The 15,686-nt window shown below is 43.3% G+C and overlaps 1 long non-coding RNA gene across 1 annotated transcript; it reads left to right on the top strand.

Moving 5' to 3' along the window:
* The first annotated feature begins 131 nt into the window (after positions 1 to 131).
* On the top strand, positions 132 to 11,271 carry LOC116830308 (uncharacterized). Its single transcript, XR_012655062.1, has 2 exons — positions 132 to 5,144; positions 6,126 to 11,271. It is a non-coding gene; the product is annotated as an uncharacterized LOC116830308 (long non-coding RNA).
* The last annotated feature ends 4,415 nt before the right edge of the window (positions 11,272 to 15,686 follow it).

Raw genomic sequence — 15,686 nt, 5'->3', positions numbered from 1 at the left:
CCTCACCCAGGCCTCGGCGTCTGCAGGCACAGCGGGAGGCGCCGCAGCGGCCGGTCTCTGCGGCTCGAGGGGGCGCGCAAGGCTTGCTCCGGGCCCCCCGGGTACAGCGAGGAGAAGGCGCGAGCGGCTCCGGCGGGGATCAGGCCCAGGTTTCGGTCTATCTCGGGCTCCGGGCCTCGCCAGCCTGGCCCGTGCTGCTGCGGGGCAGAGCGGCTCTTCCAGCGGGTGGCCGCGGGGGCAGAAACCTCGAGCTGACGGGGTGTGGTGGGGAGCGGGGGCCGCCGGCGGGGGAAGGTGCCGGGCAAGCGGTGATTCACAGGTGCTGTGTTCTGTGCTGCGCCGCGCTTCTTCTGGGCGCCGGGCTTCATTGCCGGCTAATGAGTTGCACTAACGGAGCTTGAGTTTCACAGATGCGTGGCTAGGCCTCCGTCCTGTGGGAGATGGTGTAATGGTCCTGCCCTTCATCGATGGAAGTAGGTGTTTTCCCCACCGGACCTGCTCGGGCATTTAATAACACTGAGGAGTCCTTAAAGACACCAAGGCAATGGACATCATCTGAGGGCACAAATTCACCATGCTGTGCATGGGATCCGTTCCCTGAAGACATTTTCCCTTTTCCTTCCAGCAGTCTCAGGTTTGACTGGATTCAGCTTTAATCAGCTGTTCTTCATCCAGGTGGTGATTGCAGTTGAGCATTTTAGGAAGGCTTCGTTATTAGCTTGCTTAGGAAAGGGAAGTTAAATGTAGGGTAGTGACTTGTGAGACTTCCTGCTTCAAGCACAGGTTCCTTCTAATATTTGTCCCACTGTTGCATGCATTAGGGTGGACAGTGCTAGTTCCTCCCAAAGGCAGTGTTCATAGCATCTGTTAATTAGGGGTCCAGAGTGTTCTTTGTTTTTACTGTGCAGGAAGGAGGCCTTGTCTGCACTCAGACTCCTGTGATGACATGTGATTGTACAATTCCTGGAAGTGACAATAGTTGCTTTGGGTCCTGTTCTCAGCTTCTTGGTGGCTAAAGAGGCCATCAGGGATGCAGGTGATCTCTCTGGTTTCTCACAGCAAGTGGGGGTGGCAGTTGCAGAGGTCCCCTTTAAATCATTAAGAATCCCTTATTGGGTTGGCATGTCACACCATGTCAAGTGGTGTCAGAGAGGGTTGTTTTGTTTTAAAATGGGGGAAAGAAAAAAAACTTGTGCTGTATCTAGTTCCAAGAGCAGCCCATCAGACATCTGTTCAAGATGGGCCTTCCTGATAGCAACTGGTAGTTTTATCCTGTCTGCCTGTCATAGTGTGAGCACTACAGTGGGAGGGACTGGGTATGGTGAGAAGTCTTTGTACAAAAAACATGGATTTCTTGGGTAACTTTTTATCAGGCATTTATTAAATTTGTTCTCTTTCAGGATATACTGATACTGAGGAAATGGAATGCAACTGTCCCTCCTCTGCCGCCGCTTTTTTTTTTTTTTTTTTTAAGCTGCAGGTACCCATGCTCAGAATTTTGAGCCAACACTCTGCCTTCTTCCCTCCTCCCTACAAAACTGCCAGTTGGGATTGATGGGAGAGGATGCACTTTAGGCCTTAATTTTAGCTGGAATCAAATAAAAATATTGCTGTGTTGGTAACTGAAGAAAAGGTAAATGATGTGGTGTATGTTAGATCAAAATGGCAAAGATGTGTGTTACGCCTCATGGTTTTTCTTTCAAATGTATGTGAATGTTACAAAAAGCAGTTTTACCAAGTGCTGTATTCTTTTCCTAGTTTCTTCACTGCCTGAGTCAGTATCTGCTGGAATAATTTGTGCTAAGGAGGAGAAATTAGGCTGTTTTTTTAAGGTGGGGGTGTGTGTGTATAATTGCAGAAGAACAGCTGTCTAAGCTTTTCAAATTAAATCTGGCCTAGATCTGTGCAGCTGGAACCTCTTCATATTAAGCAAAAGTGGTAAGTATTTTGATGGAGTACTTAGATAATGTTTGATTTGCCTTCTGTGAAAGACTGTTCTGTATGTTACCTGCTGACATGTCAGAGATGAATCAGCCAACTTTTTCATCTTTACAACAGACTTCCTGGCCAGCAAACGGCGAAATGTGGTAGCAGATTCTAGAAACAACTTTCTTCAGTGGATGATGTGTGGGAAGCCTGCTTTGTACACCTTCACTGCCGTCCCCTGTTTTTAGAAATATACGATTTACTTTGATTCCAATGTTTTCTTTGCCTAAAGAAAATAGGTTTCCTCTTCCCACGCAGACATAGAAGGTTAATGCTCGTGTCACAGTAATAGCCAGGAAAGGCCAACTTAAACAAAGCAGGGGACAATAGCAATATCAAGTTGGCTTGTAAGTCTGGTGCGTGAAAAGTGGTATAGAACAGATTTTATTGTATTACATAATTCACTTTTCCCCCCCACCAGTGCGGAGCTTTCCAATCTTTGTTACTGTCAGTCTGCAGTCATCTGTGATGTTTATTAATCACAATTTGCCGTGACCTTCAGAAGTTTTACTTATATGTCACGCTGTGCATCTGTGAAGTGACTTCTAGAATTTCTGTGTTTTCAGTCACTAAGAGTATAGTTCCAAGCTACACAACAGGCTCACATGCTGACACTGTAGTGCTGATTGTAGCGTTGCAGGAGATGGTGTTGCAATAGTGGAAGTGCTGTTATTTTGGATAACATGGTAATAGTTTTCAAGTGGTTCTGTAGTTGAAGATGGAGCTTGACACTCCTCAAAATAAGTAGGTGAATCCTTTGTCTATTCTAATACTGCTTTTGTCTGTAAACCATTCTCGTGTCTGTACAACAGCTCAGCCCCTATTATGTTTGCCTGTACTTGTACTGTTAGTGTAATCTAACCTTTTATGATTTGAAGACACTTCAGACTGTCACAATTGTGAAAGTAACTGTAGTCCAGTGGTTTTCAAACTTTTTATTTTTCTGGTGACCCAGATGAATAAAACTGATGCCCACAACCCAATGGAGCTGGGGATGAGAGGTTTGGGGTAGGAGAGGGAGCTGGGGGCTGGTGGTGCAGGCTCAGGTGGGACTGGGGATGATGGGTGCAGAAGGGATCAGGGCTCTGGCCTGGGGATGAGGGACTCTGAGTTTGGGATGCGGGCTTACCTCCAGCAGCTCCCACTCAGCAGCACAGCTGGGGTGCAGAAGCAGGGTTCCCTCTTGTCCTGGCACCACAGACCATGCTGTGTCCTGGAAGTAGCCAGCAGGTCCAGCTCCTAGGCAGAGGCACACAAGCAGTCCTGCCCAGCTCTCACGTGCAGGCACTTCATGCCTCTTGCACACACCCCCACCCCACCCTGCTCCAGGAACCAACCAGTGGGAGTGTGGAGCTGGTGCTTAGGGTGGGGGTAGCACATGCAGCTCCATAGCCCACCTGCCTATGAGCTGGGCCTGCTGGCCGCTTCCAGGGCACAGCATGGTGTAAGAATAGGTAAAGATTACTAGTTTTTACTGCCCGGCCACCAGGGTCCCTGGATGCTGAACAAGGTGACCCAGTGCCTTGCATTCTGTGACCTCGTACTGGGTTGTGACCCAAACTTTGAAAGCCACTGCAGTAGTCCGTATTTTTCATCTATCTGACTGAGCAGCTGAAGAAAGTGTCCTTGAAAACAAAACTTCAAGTTTCTGGTGAGCATACTCTGTTCTGAATAGAACGAAATGGTCTGTGTGGAGGTAGAGCCTTCCTGGGAAGGAAACAAAGGCATTGGGACAGGTATAATCCCTTCCTGGCTTTGCAGTATTTAGGTTAAGATGAAAACATAAGCAGAAATCTACATAACCAAGTTCATCTGTAGAAATGCAAGTATGAGACTGCAGCTCTTCAGAATGAAAATCTTACATTCTTTAAGGAAATTCTTGTTCTGTGAATTGTAACAGTTCACTGCAGCCTCATGTAATAAAGCAGATCCACACCCAAAGTAACTTAGTAGTTCCCAGATAAGACCTATGTACACAAAAGTAGAAAATTCAGAGATTGTGGTTCCTACTTGAATTGTAACTTGGCCATGGTAGATACATGTGTTGGGTATATAAATGTTTTTTTAAAAAATACAGGAACAGCTGCTTTAAAAAAAGAAAAAAACAGAGGATCCAGCTCATTTATGGGCCAAGTCTAAAGTGCAAAGTCCTTTATCCCAGATATCAAAGGAACATAGAATTTGAGGTTAGAGCTGCTCAGTATTTTCCATAACATTTTTGATAGAAAGTGTCCAAGGGACTATGTCAGTTTTCTCACCAGGAAATTTTGAAACAAAGTTTTAAATCAACCTGAGCTGACAGTTTGGTTTTTGGAAACAGAAAAGGGCAGGGAAGAGAACAAATTCAACCCTTTTTTTACCAGTTGCAAAACTGAGAGGCATTTAACTTCTTTAGCTGCTGCCTCTTCCCCATCATCTCTTCCCCTGCCCTCTTTTTTTATAAGTGGGGGAGAAGGGAATACTGAAAATACACATGCCAAAAAAAATGGAACTGACATTGTCAAAGTGAAAAATGGCATATTTTGGAAGTAAAACTTTAGAAAAAGCTTTGATTTCTGACATGTATCTGATGAAGTGGCTATTTGCCCACAAAAGCTTATGCTCCAATACGTCTGTTAAGTCTATAAAGTGCCACAGGACTGTTCTTTTTACAGATCAAGACTTACACAGCTACCCCTCTGATACTTGACTAGCTATAATTTATCTTGCATGGGGAAAAACCTTTGTTTAAAAAGTTTTTAAATATAGTTGTCAGATGCTAGAATTGAACTAATTTTATTGTGTCTTTCAGCTTAAGGATACCACCGTGCTTTAACTACAGAAGAATCTCTTCATGTATCATGGACGTGTCTTTCTCCTCAGTTCAATACCAGTTGTGACAGGAAGTAAAATATACTGTAAATCTTAGGATTTCTAGGAACTTAATAGCTGTTGCTGCTTCAGCAGACCCTTACTAGGAACTTCCTGGTAGCAGTGGGGATACAACTCAGATCTTCCTGATCTAGAACTCAAGCCCCTCTCACGTTAGTTAGATGAGAATGTTTGTAGCAGAGGGATTATCCTGTATAGTGAAGTTCTTTTCCTTCTAGGAAACAGAACACTTGCAAGTCAGCTCATTACAATGTTATCCAATAGAAACTTCAAGGAGAGTGATACTGGTGATATGTAACTTCTAAACATGAAGCTTGCCCTATCAATTAACACTTGCCCCCAGGAAAAAATAGCACTTGCCCCATGCCTTATCTTTATCTGTACCTCCTTTAAGTCAAAGCCAAATGATCTGAAGCAGCAGGAAGAGTGCCAAATGCTGACTTGTCAACATTATTACTTCGAATTGACTGTGGTTTAGAAAGGTCCCCTAGCCAAGTAGTGATCTAGTGTTACTCTCTAGCTCTCAATGTAATAGGCTGACCATACAAGATGGTGTGGATACAACCTGAGCTAGCACACTAACTATTCCATGGTTTTGATATGCTGAGAACTATATTCAAGCCCAAAACAATTCCTAAGCAGAAAGCTATTTTGAAGAAGGTTGAAAATAACCCATGGAATTCCAGTTAACACCCCCCCCTCCATTTTTTTTCCCTGTGCGATTTCAAGAAAACCCACTTTTTATAATCTGGAAATGAACTTGAGAGATCTAGTCATTTCACTACTATTGTGCAAGTCTTCCTCTACTGCCCACTGAACTTAGCTCCTTAATTTCCAGAGATATCCATGTAAAGGGGAAACTAGCTGTATACAGAAGGAAAAACCTAAATCCTATTTCCTATTCAAGAAATTATTTTTCAATACATTCTAACAGTCCCTTATCTACATTAGGAGAGCACAGGATCTGCCAAAGTTCCATTAGCTTCCATATTGCTCTGCCTTGTCAGATTCAATTGCAGGATTAAGGCCACAGATCTCAACAACATTTGTTTAGGGAAAAAATCCACTAAACTGCATATGCTGCTTGATATACACTAGCTTTACATTTGCATATTCTCCATACACTTATATAAAACTACACTACAATAAATCAAAACTTTACAGAACAGCTATGTGAGTTGCTCAACGCCACCAGCACATTACATTGAGAAAAAACAACTCTGATAAGATTATGTACCTTTGCTACACATTTATGGCCTGATTTACAGAGGTCCTGACTGCCCTCAGATCCCACTAATGATCATGGGAGCTGCAGAAACCTAGCACCTGTGAAAATCAGGCCATTAATTAAAAATATCAAGATGTTTTGTAATTTCCCTAAAGGTAAGACTGTATAAGTTAGGCGGGTTTCTGCAGGCTTCAGTAAATCTGGGAGGTGTGTAAGAGTGGGAGCTACCTAGTGAAAGGGAATTGGGTGGAGGGGGGTTGCAGAAGAGACTGATATGCACCTAATAGCTGGTCCTGTGCATCCTGTCTGTTTTACCTTCTAGTGTTTGCATTATAGGGGTCCAGGAAGACACCACTTCTGTGACTCATGTCTGTGTCTCTACTTTCCTGCACCTCTATTTCCCACCATTCAACTTCTGCTTCCATTCCCTTGCTTGATTTTTGCACACTCCTGTTTGTGCTTTCTTTATAAAAACCTTGCTTCCAGGAAAGCTTGGCAGCACTGACGACACTATCTTGGGTTCTCTGCCAGCTTCCCTTCCGTGCTAAGTAGTTCAGGTGGTTTCATTTGGCAGTATTATACCATGTAATAGCATATAACCTAGAGGAGTGTGACTAAGAAGCTAATTCATGGCACCAGTTCACTTCAGTCAGTTTTACATGCTGTTGTGCTGCTATCACATGACAGGGATCATTATCCCGCGGTTACTCTTACAGTAGTTGATATCAGTTTGCACTGCCTCCTTATGTAGAGGGCTACTGTTCTGCCCTTGCAAAGATTTGAAACAACTTGGGGAGAAGTAACTGGCTTGCTTATTTACCCCCACCTCCTGATGTTGGAATTATTATTAATGCAGGTTATTACCATGACACTAGTTTACCATTTAGCCTTTGGATTTAATAAAGGAGTTTATGGTTATTTATATAATTGCTGTAAATATCCCTCAAAGGTAATACATTAATTTATTACCTCTAAACAGTAGAATTTGATAGGATACTTAAACTGACTAAAGTCATGGCCACTTAGACCTGTTTTGGTCAGCTCCAACTTGATCAGGTGAGTGCTAGCAATGAATTATTTGAGAGTTTACTTTTTTATATTCTTTAAACACACGTAATTTCATTGCCAATTATCAGGTATTAGCTAAGAACAGATGGAGTTTTATATAGGCATTTATTGCACTTAGTATCCAATTAACTTATTTGTTACTTCAGGCCAAACCTCAAGTAAGATAACACTGGTATTCTGGAGGGACACTTAAGTTTAACACTTTTCTGGTCTCTTTCTGGTCACATGCTTTGGGCCTGCTCATGCCAATATCCCAACTCCATTTTAAAGCCATAGTTTACGCAGATCTAAGGTGAACCTATATTCCCACAGTTGAGCAGCAGGACCCAGAATTTTCTGAGTCGGGCTAGTCCAACTCTTTAAGCATTGGATCCAAAGTGCACTAAAATGAATGGGAGTCTTTCCAATGAGGTTTAAGTCAGGCCCTGATGGCAGCCAGGAGCTATATATACACCTCATTGCAGGGGATTTAGAAATCCTCAATTCGCTCCTCCCCTAAGATGTCCTTGGGAGGGAGAGAGTTGGCTGTGTACACTAGGGAGGCCAATGATGTGGATTGATTCTCAACTGGTTTGGCTAGGCTTTCATGCTGTGGGGTGTCTATTCTCATTGTTTTGAGGTATAATAATCATTTATTTCTGTTCTGCCCTTTGGCAAACACCATTTTTTAAAAAGAGCAAAGCCTTGAGACACTTCTAAACTGCAATTAAAAAAAAAAAACTTTCAAAAGTGGGGGAGGGACTTCGTATGTCTTAGGGCACTAGCATTTTGATGAACATTAGTGGAGGACTTTTTCACTCTAAGAAATAATGCTAACAGTTTGAGCAGAGAGCTAAATGTCTAGTTTTCCATGTGCCTATACAAGGAATGCAGGCTGTATGTAATTCTCAAAACCCTATCTTTGTGTGGTAAATGGATTTTTGGTTACAGCAAAATCAATGCTGTTTTGTACCCATGGCAGCCTACTTTACAGGAACAAACACGAACAGCTACTGAAGTCTGTTGCTTTGTAGGGTTATGCTGATGGATATTTATTTAGGGTTTGTCTACACTTAAAATGTGCTGCTGTAGCACTTCAGTGTAAAAACTACCCCTGTCTCCATGCATGTAGATAATCTATCTCCTCAAGAGGTGGGAGCTAGTTTGACAAGAGTTTTTCCATCAACACAATGCTATCTACACAGGGATTTAGTTCAGCTAAATTATGGATTTTTCACAGTCCAATGGACAGCTAAACCAACCTAATTTTCTAGTGTAGACCAGGCCTTAGAAACCTCTCTCTGTGGAGGAGGGTTGGAGAAGAGCTTGCCTTATCCTAGGTACATTCTACCCATTCTTGGCTCTTTTTAATGCTTATCTTGTAACTCTGACTCATGAGCCAGTGGACTGTTCAGCATTTTTTCAGCTGGTGGTCTTCAAGCCTGCAATTACACCTTTTAAAATCAAGTCTTCAAACAGTGTTGGAGGCTGCTGGCTACAGCTCTATTCAAGGCAGATCATTAGGTGAAAACGTGGCACTTCATTACCAAATTAAGGTGTCTGAGGCCTGGTCTACACTATACAAGTTGACCTAAGGCAGCTTATTTAATTAGGTTACAATACACCCTGGTCCCGCTGATGTAAGTGGCTTATTACACAGACATCTCTACCACCTCCACAAGAGTTGTAGGGCTTATGTCAGTGTAATGAGGGCAATGCAGTGTGTAGATACTCCATTATTTAAGGCTTCGTCTGCTTCAGTGGTTCTCAAACTTTGTACTGGCAGCCCCTTTCACACAGCATGCCTCTGTTTATAAATTATACTTTATATTTAACAATTATATTTGTTAATCACTTTTCATAGTGACTTGCTAACTAGCTGGGTGGCATGTACTCATGACCCATAATAACCTTGCAACCCCCTGAGATCCCCAGTTTTAGAATCCTTTGTTTACACTAGCACTTTCTTCAGTGAAACTTGGGGTGGAAGGACCCCCCACCTCCCAGAGCAACATGAGTTTCACCAACAAAAATGCTGATGGGGACAGTGCTGTGGGCAGGAGAGGCAAAAACCGTGGGACAGCTGGGCTCCCAGCCCTTGGCGCTGCCCCTCTTCAGTCAGTAGAAGCACTCCTAGTGAGGACATCACTGTGGTGGCTGTAAGTCAACCTACTATTGGTCAGCTTAGGGCTGCCGGGTAGATAAGCCTAGAGAGTTACAGAGTGAGCGAGGTAGAGTGTAGGTGTTGTGGTCTCAGAGTAGAGTTTTATGTATTTTTGTCCCTCTAGGTTCTGTCAAACTGTAAGTTTCCTACCTGATGAGAAAGTGAATTTCCACAAGTATGGGGTGGGAGAAGAAATGTCACATGTAAAGAAAGATGGATAAAGATGGATCCCTGTGTGAAGGATTCTACCTGTGAACTCACAGTGCAAATATTTTGCCTCCCCCAGGTTTTAATATTGGTGAGTTTTGAAGACTGTTGTAGTGAGGCTCTCTGGCAAAACAAGTATGCTGAGGAAATAGATCTTTGGCTATAGCAGCTTCAGAATGAAACACAAAATTCATTGGAATTGCTTTTACTATTTTAGTGAGCATCAGAGTAACTGTGCACCAAAAGTTATGTAGTCACAGCTCTTACTAGGCCTCTCGGGAGCAAAATGGTATAGGGCCGTTCTGAATCTCCTGCTTAAACCTGCTCAAGTTATGACTCTCTGGGGAGCACCCTGGCTACTGGTCTGACACAACCTGCTGCAAATAGGTAGCTGGAGAGGAACATGGAGTTGGCTCCACCCCCACACCCCAACCCTTTGCTACTCAGGCAGCTAGGGAGGAACATGAAGGGCTCCATGAAAAACTGAATTAGCTTACTCCTTCCCCAGAGCAAGAGGGGAGGGGAGAAATCATGAGTCATGGTTTGTTCTCAGGTCCGCTTCTGCGGCAGAGCAGCTACACCCTGCCCTTTATTCAGGTCAGAACAGATTGTAAAGTTACAGTCTAGTTCCAAATGCAATTTAGATCTGAACAACTTAGGTTCTGTCTACATTACTAAGCTTGTAATACCTTTGGATTCACATGCAACATGGTGAATACTGTGTTACGGACCATGGTAGCTATGTGGTATCCCTTTCTCTAAGAGTCCTGGGCTAGAATAGGGTTATCTTCCTGAAACTAGTCCATAATACTGTTAATTTGTTGTACAGATTGGACCCCATCATTATTCTTGTGTAACCAGTTTGCCTAGTCTTTCCTCCCAGCTCTGTGTGCAGCAGGCCTTCCTGGAATCCATTGAACCATATGCTATTGATGCTGCTTGGAGGGCACATCCTCCAGGCAGTCTGTACCTTTCAAAGGCATTATGTCACAACTGCCCAGATTTTTCCTCAATGCGCTGAGAGAAACATAGTTCGGCAGCAATGTAATTGTGGGCATGTGGTGGATGCCGTCTTGGCTGACCCCAGGCATGGAACCAGAAGCTTCGGCACTAAGAGCATGAGCTGCTTGAGAGAGAGCTAAAATTCTGTAGTTAGGAGCTTTTAATAACTCATATCCTCTGTGAATTGGGCACAAAGGGGATGTATAACGTTCACCCATGGGCTACAAACTCACAAAATCGGTTTGTGCACATGTAATCCACAATATCAGTGTAGCTTTTTGTCCTCTTGTAACTAGGCTACATAGAGAAGTTTGAGTTTGCTACTGGCTCTGTGCTAATGGACCAGAGAGGTGCATGCCTTGAGATCCTGGCGCAGTCCCTGTGCACTACCTGATTAGGTGTGTTACATGACTGTGCTGTGGAAAAATCTGCCATGTGAACAAAATTGTGCCTGTTGTTGGGGTCAGATGAGTGTGCCATAAACTGGTTGCAAAGACATTAGGGTGGACAGGCCCTAAGAAATATCTTCATGCATTCATATGTCCCATCTATGCTAACTGGTACTGTGTTTAACTATGGCAGTGCTGCTGCCATCTTATAACATGGATTGCGTTTGTAGATGATGGGACCAAACTGGGCTATAAATGCATACCACTACAGCATAGTTCCTTAATGCATTTATAACATTGTTTGGTCCAAGTTTAGGCCTAACTAAGTTATGAAATGGTTCATTTGAAGCACGCTATTAAAACTAAAGTTTGCAGCATATTGTCATTGTGTTAAGTGATGACGTTATTAACGCAGTTGCTTTCCTAAGGAATTTATAATGTAAAAGACAGGCACAGAAAGGCCAAAAATAGAAAGGGTTAGTTACCTGAGTTTGAGAAGTATTATTTCTCTTCACCTGCTTCTCCCCATTGTCTAGTGAAGTTGTGGACAACTTCGCCACTGTCCACTTTTTACTTCTTTTTGTAAAGGGAAAGCTGTGAAAGTCTACTCTCCAAAAATGCTTGCCACCAAGTCTTAGATAAAAAAGTATTGGCCCCTCAGTATCAGACTGCCAGCTGGACCTTGTGACTGGTTCAGAATAATGTGTCTCTTAAGAGACTGAAGTGTTGTCAGGTAGTGGAATTAAGGTTAGTCTCTTTATGTATTTTGACTATACGTCATTTAACATATTGTTCTGAAGGTAACAGGATAAGCCAATTTTACTGTGCATTTTACTTCTCTGCTAAATGACTGGATTGTGAAAAGGCTTCCATTTAGGAACAAATAACTCTTAAGTTAACAAATGAGTCTGGACAAATCTGTAGTTCAAGCAGGCTTGTGTTGTGTAAGCTTTCCCACACTCCAATGTATTAAAGTCCCAATTCAAAACAGGAAGAGACTGACAATTATGCCAAATTGCGGGGTAGTTCCATGACAGAAAAATGTTGACCGAGGATTAGAGCTAGACCAACCAGAAGAGCTTCACTCTTGTCTGAAGTGGGATATGAGTGCTAGGGCTAATCTACACTACAAAGGTTTGTTGGTACAGCTATTCCAGTATAGCCAGACAGCCAAAGCCTCTAGCGAAAACACAACATGTACTGGCAAAACGAGTTATTTTGCAGATGTGGTTAAACCACCTCCCCAGTATGACAAATTATGCTGGCATAAGGCTGTGTTTAGGGGGAATAAGAACCTATATAAGAAAAAGCCCTAAATATCAGGACTGTCCCTATAAAATCAGGACATCTGGTCACCCTAGTTGTGTTGCTGGTATAGCTGAATCTACACAGGGTTTATTTTGTTTGTTTTTTGCACCAGGATAGACATGTTGGTTAGGAGTATGGTTATTTGTAGGGTAGATCTGCCCAAGTCTCCAGAGGTTAAGGGGCATAGATGCAAATTGTAATTTAAAAAAATTGAGCCTGATTCATCGGTTTTGTTCAGGTGAGTTATCCCTATTTTACATTGATGTAAGGGGTGTAACAATCAGGCCTTTTGCCTTAAATATGAACACAGCACACACTGATTAACTATATGAACTTTAAGAAGTACAGTGCTAGATAAAATGGGTGCAGTTTTCCTTGTAAGTAGACTTTGTGTTGGGGGAGGGGCATCGTGTAAGACAAATCCAATAAACATTGAGTAGTTCCTTTTACTAACCAGTGCCTGATGGTGGAAGAAAGTCTTAAATTGCTAGACTCTTGAATAATAGCAACAAGTGACAATAAAATTCCCCGAGTAGTTCCAACCATAGCAAACCTGGGGTATTTAATTCCTGTTTCATAACAGGACTCTGATTAGATAGTGCTTTGTGAACCTAGACAACAAATAAGCCAGAAATAAGCTTGAATCTTAGTTGGAATTCAAGTGTCACCAAAAAGGTGTTGGTTTTGACTCATGTCCAGACTTTTTTTTGTTTTAAATTAACATAAATTTCCCAAGGTTTCAGCTAACTAATTTCGTCCAAGGGAATCCTATAGTCTATAATAGTTATAAGGAATATAAATTCTATATTCTCTACAAATATAATCTGTAATAGGGTCACACTCACCCCTCACAAGCACTCCCTGACAGTGTGTGTGCACCTGCATGCACTGTCTGTTTGTGGTGGGTCTTCTGTGACTCAGACCTCCAGTTGAGCCACACTTTATGTGAAATAAAAATTCCTTCCAAGGAAACAGTCTGACCGGGGGCCTATCCCAGTACCGCTCATTTGGGCTTTCTTTCCCTGTAACCCTCCCTGATCTCAGGCCCTTAATTAGTCTGGCAGGTTTTAAAATAGCCTCAGCCCTGGTACTGAGCAATACTCCAGGACTCTCTGGAGCTAATGTCCTCACCCTCTCTGGCCCTTTCAAGCTCCAGTTGTCCTGCTGGGCCACTAAAAGTTCAGTTTTGTTTCTGGGGTGCATCCAAATTCAGCTCACTTTCCCAGAGGCTGGAGGGACAGGACCTGGACCCACCCTCTACTCCAGGTCCAAGCCCAGGGACCCTAAAGATAGCAGCCATCTGTCATGTTCATTTAACCAAGCTGCATTGCTGCTATGATTTCCTGAGCCACCTTCCCACAGCCCCAGCATGTTCTTCACCTTTACCTCAGGGCCTTGTCCTGGTTAAGTCCCTGCAGGGCCGCCCAGGGGGGTGGGGGTAGTGGGGCAATTTGCCCCTGGTTGTGCGGCAGTCTGGGTATTTGACAGCATTTCAGCAGCGGGGGGCCCTTCAGTGCTGCCAAAGACACGGACCGCCACCTGGTAAGTACAAGCACTGCAGCTCCCCCGCTTTGCCCCAGGTCCCCTGAATCCTCTGGGCAGCCCTGAGTCCCAGCCACCAGCCCAGAGTTCCTTCTTGCTCCCTCCAATCTCTGCCAGCACTGCTCTGTCTGAGGACCTGTGTCTCCCTCAGTCAGTCAGTATCATAAATAGATAGCTAAGGGTTAATGTTTCTTCTACCTGTAAAGGGTTAACAAAGGGAACCAAACACCTGACAAAAGGACCAATCAGGAAACCGGATTTTTTAAAAGCTTAAGGGAGGGAATTTGTGGGTCTTCTTTGTCTTGGGTCTAAGTCTTTTGTCTGTCTCTCAGCTATGAGAAGGTTCTTTCTATCTTCTAAATCTTCTGTTTCCAACTTGTAAGTACAGGTAGAAAAACAATATAGGCTTCTATGTTGTTTTGGGTGTATTTACATGTGTGTAACGTGCTGGAATGTTTAAATTGTATCTCTTTTTGAATAAGGCTGTTTATTCATATTTTTCTTTTAAGCAATTGACTCTGTATAATTGTCACCTTGATACAGAAGATATTTTTATGTCTTTTTCTTTCTTTTTTATATAAAGCTTTCTTTTTAAAACCTGTTTGAGGTTTTTCTCTGGTTAAGGCTAAGGAACGAAGGGAGGGGGGAAATCTCTTTGTGTTAGCTTGACTAGGTTTGAATGCATAGCCTCAGGGGAAGAAGGAGGGGGGAAGGTAAATTGCCCTCTCTGTTTTGCATTCAAGGAGTTTAAGTACAGTATCGCCCAGGATAACCCAGGGAGGGAGAGCTGGGGATGAGATAAAGAGGGGACAAAGGGAGGAGGTTGTTTTCCCTTTGGTGTGAGACTCAGGGTTTCTGAGTCTTGGGGTCCCCCAGAGAAGGTTTTGGGAGACCAGAGAGGGAGTCAGGCCCTGGAAATTCCTGGCTGGTGGCAGCGAAATCAGATCTAAGTAGGAAAAGCTTAGAAGATTTCATGCTAGCTTCTCAGTTTATGAACGCTAAGGTTCAAATCTGAGTAGGAAGCTACGACAGTCAGGCACACCATCCATACTCTTTCAGCTCTAGTATGGAACTGATCTCAAATTGAGCTGCAGCTCCTTTTATAGAGGCCAGCTAGGCCCTTACTGGTTGCTCCTTGCAGCCCCTTTCTGATTGGCTGTGTCCCACAAAGCCACTATAGGCAGTTTGGAAGACCTTCTCCACTGCCCTTTTCTGGAGTAGGGTCTGGCAGGGCTTCAAGGCCACCAGCAGGGGCTCTCATGGCCTGGTCCACCCTGCCACATGACTATTTTCATGCAAATAGATTTGTATGTTTTCAATTTTTTTAGTAGTTAGGCATTTTTCTTTCATGTTCTATATCACAACAAAGTGTATCCACATTAGATAGGTGAAGAGTAAGGGCTTGTCTACACTTGCAGTGCCTCTGTAGCACCTAGTGAAGATGGTACCTATGTCAATGGAAGAGCTCTCATTGGTGTAGGTACTCTACCTCCCCAAGATGATAGCCATGTCAGTGGGAGAAGCTCTCTCATCAACATAGCGCAGTCTACACTTGAGAGTTCAGTTGGTATAACTGCATTGCTCAGGGTTGTGGATTTTCCACATGCCTGAGTGATGTTATACTAACATAAATTTTTGTAGTATTGACAAGGGCTGATTGGACACTGAACATTGCCATTACAGGAGCAGTGAAGTGCAAAGCTGAGAGTAATCAGAGCTGGATTCAGTTCCCAACTGTCATAGATTATCTATGGGCAAGTCATTTCAACCTTGCTGGGCCAAATTTTGCTCTTGGTGACACCAATGTAAAGCCAGAGTTACTCTGTTGAACTCAGTTGTTTTATTCCAAGTTTGCACCTGTCTCTTTAATGGAAGAATTTGGCCTCTGGGTTTCATTAACCCTCTCTGTAAACTGAATCTAATAATGCTTAAACATCTTTGA

Source organism: Chelonoidis abingdonii, chromosome 1 (assembly GCF_003597395.2).
Source record: "Chelonoidis abingdonii isolate Lonesome George chromosome 1, CheloAbing_2.0, whole genome shotgun sequence".
Taxonomy (NCBI): domain Eukaryota; kingdom Metazoa; phylum Chordata; order Testudines; family Testudinidae; genus Chelonoidis; species Chelonoidis abingdonii.
Note: the sequence above shows the minus strand (reverse complement) of the source record. Positions and strands in the feature narration are given on the sequence as shown.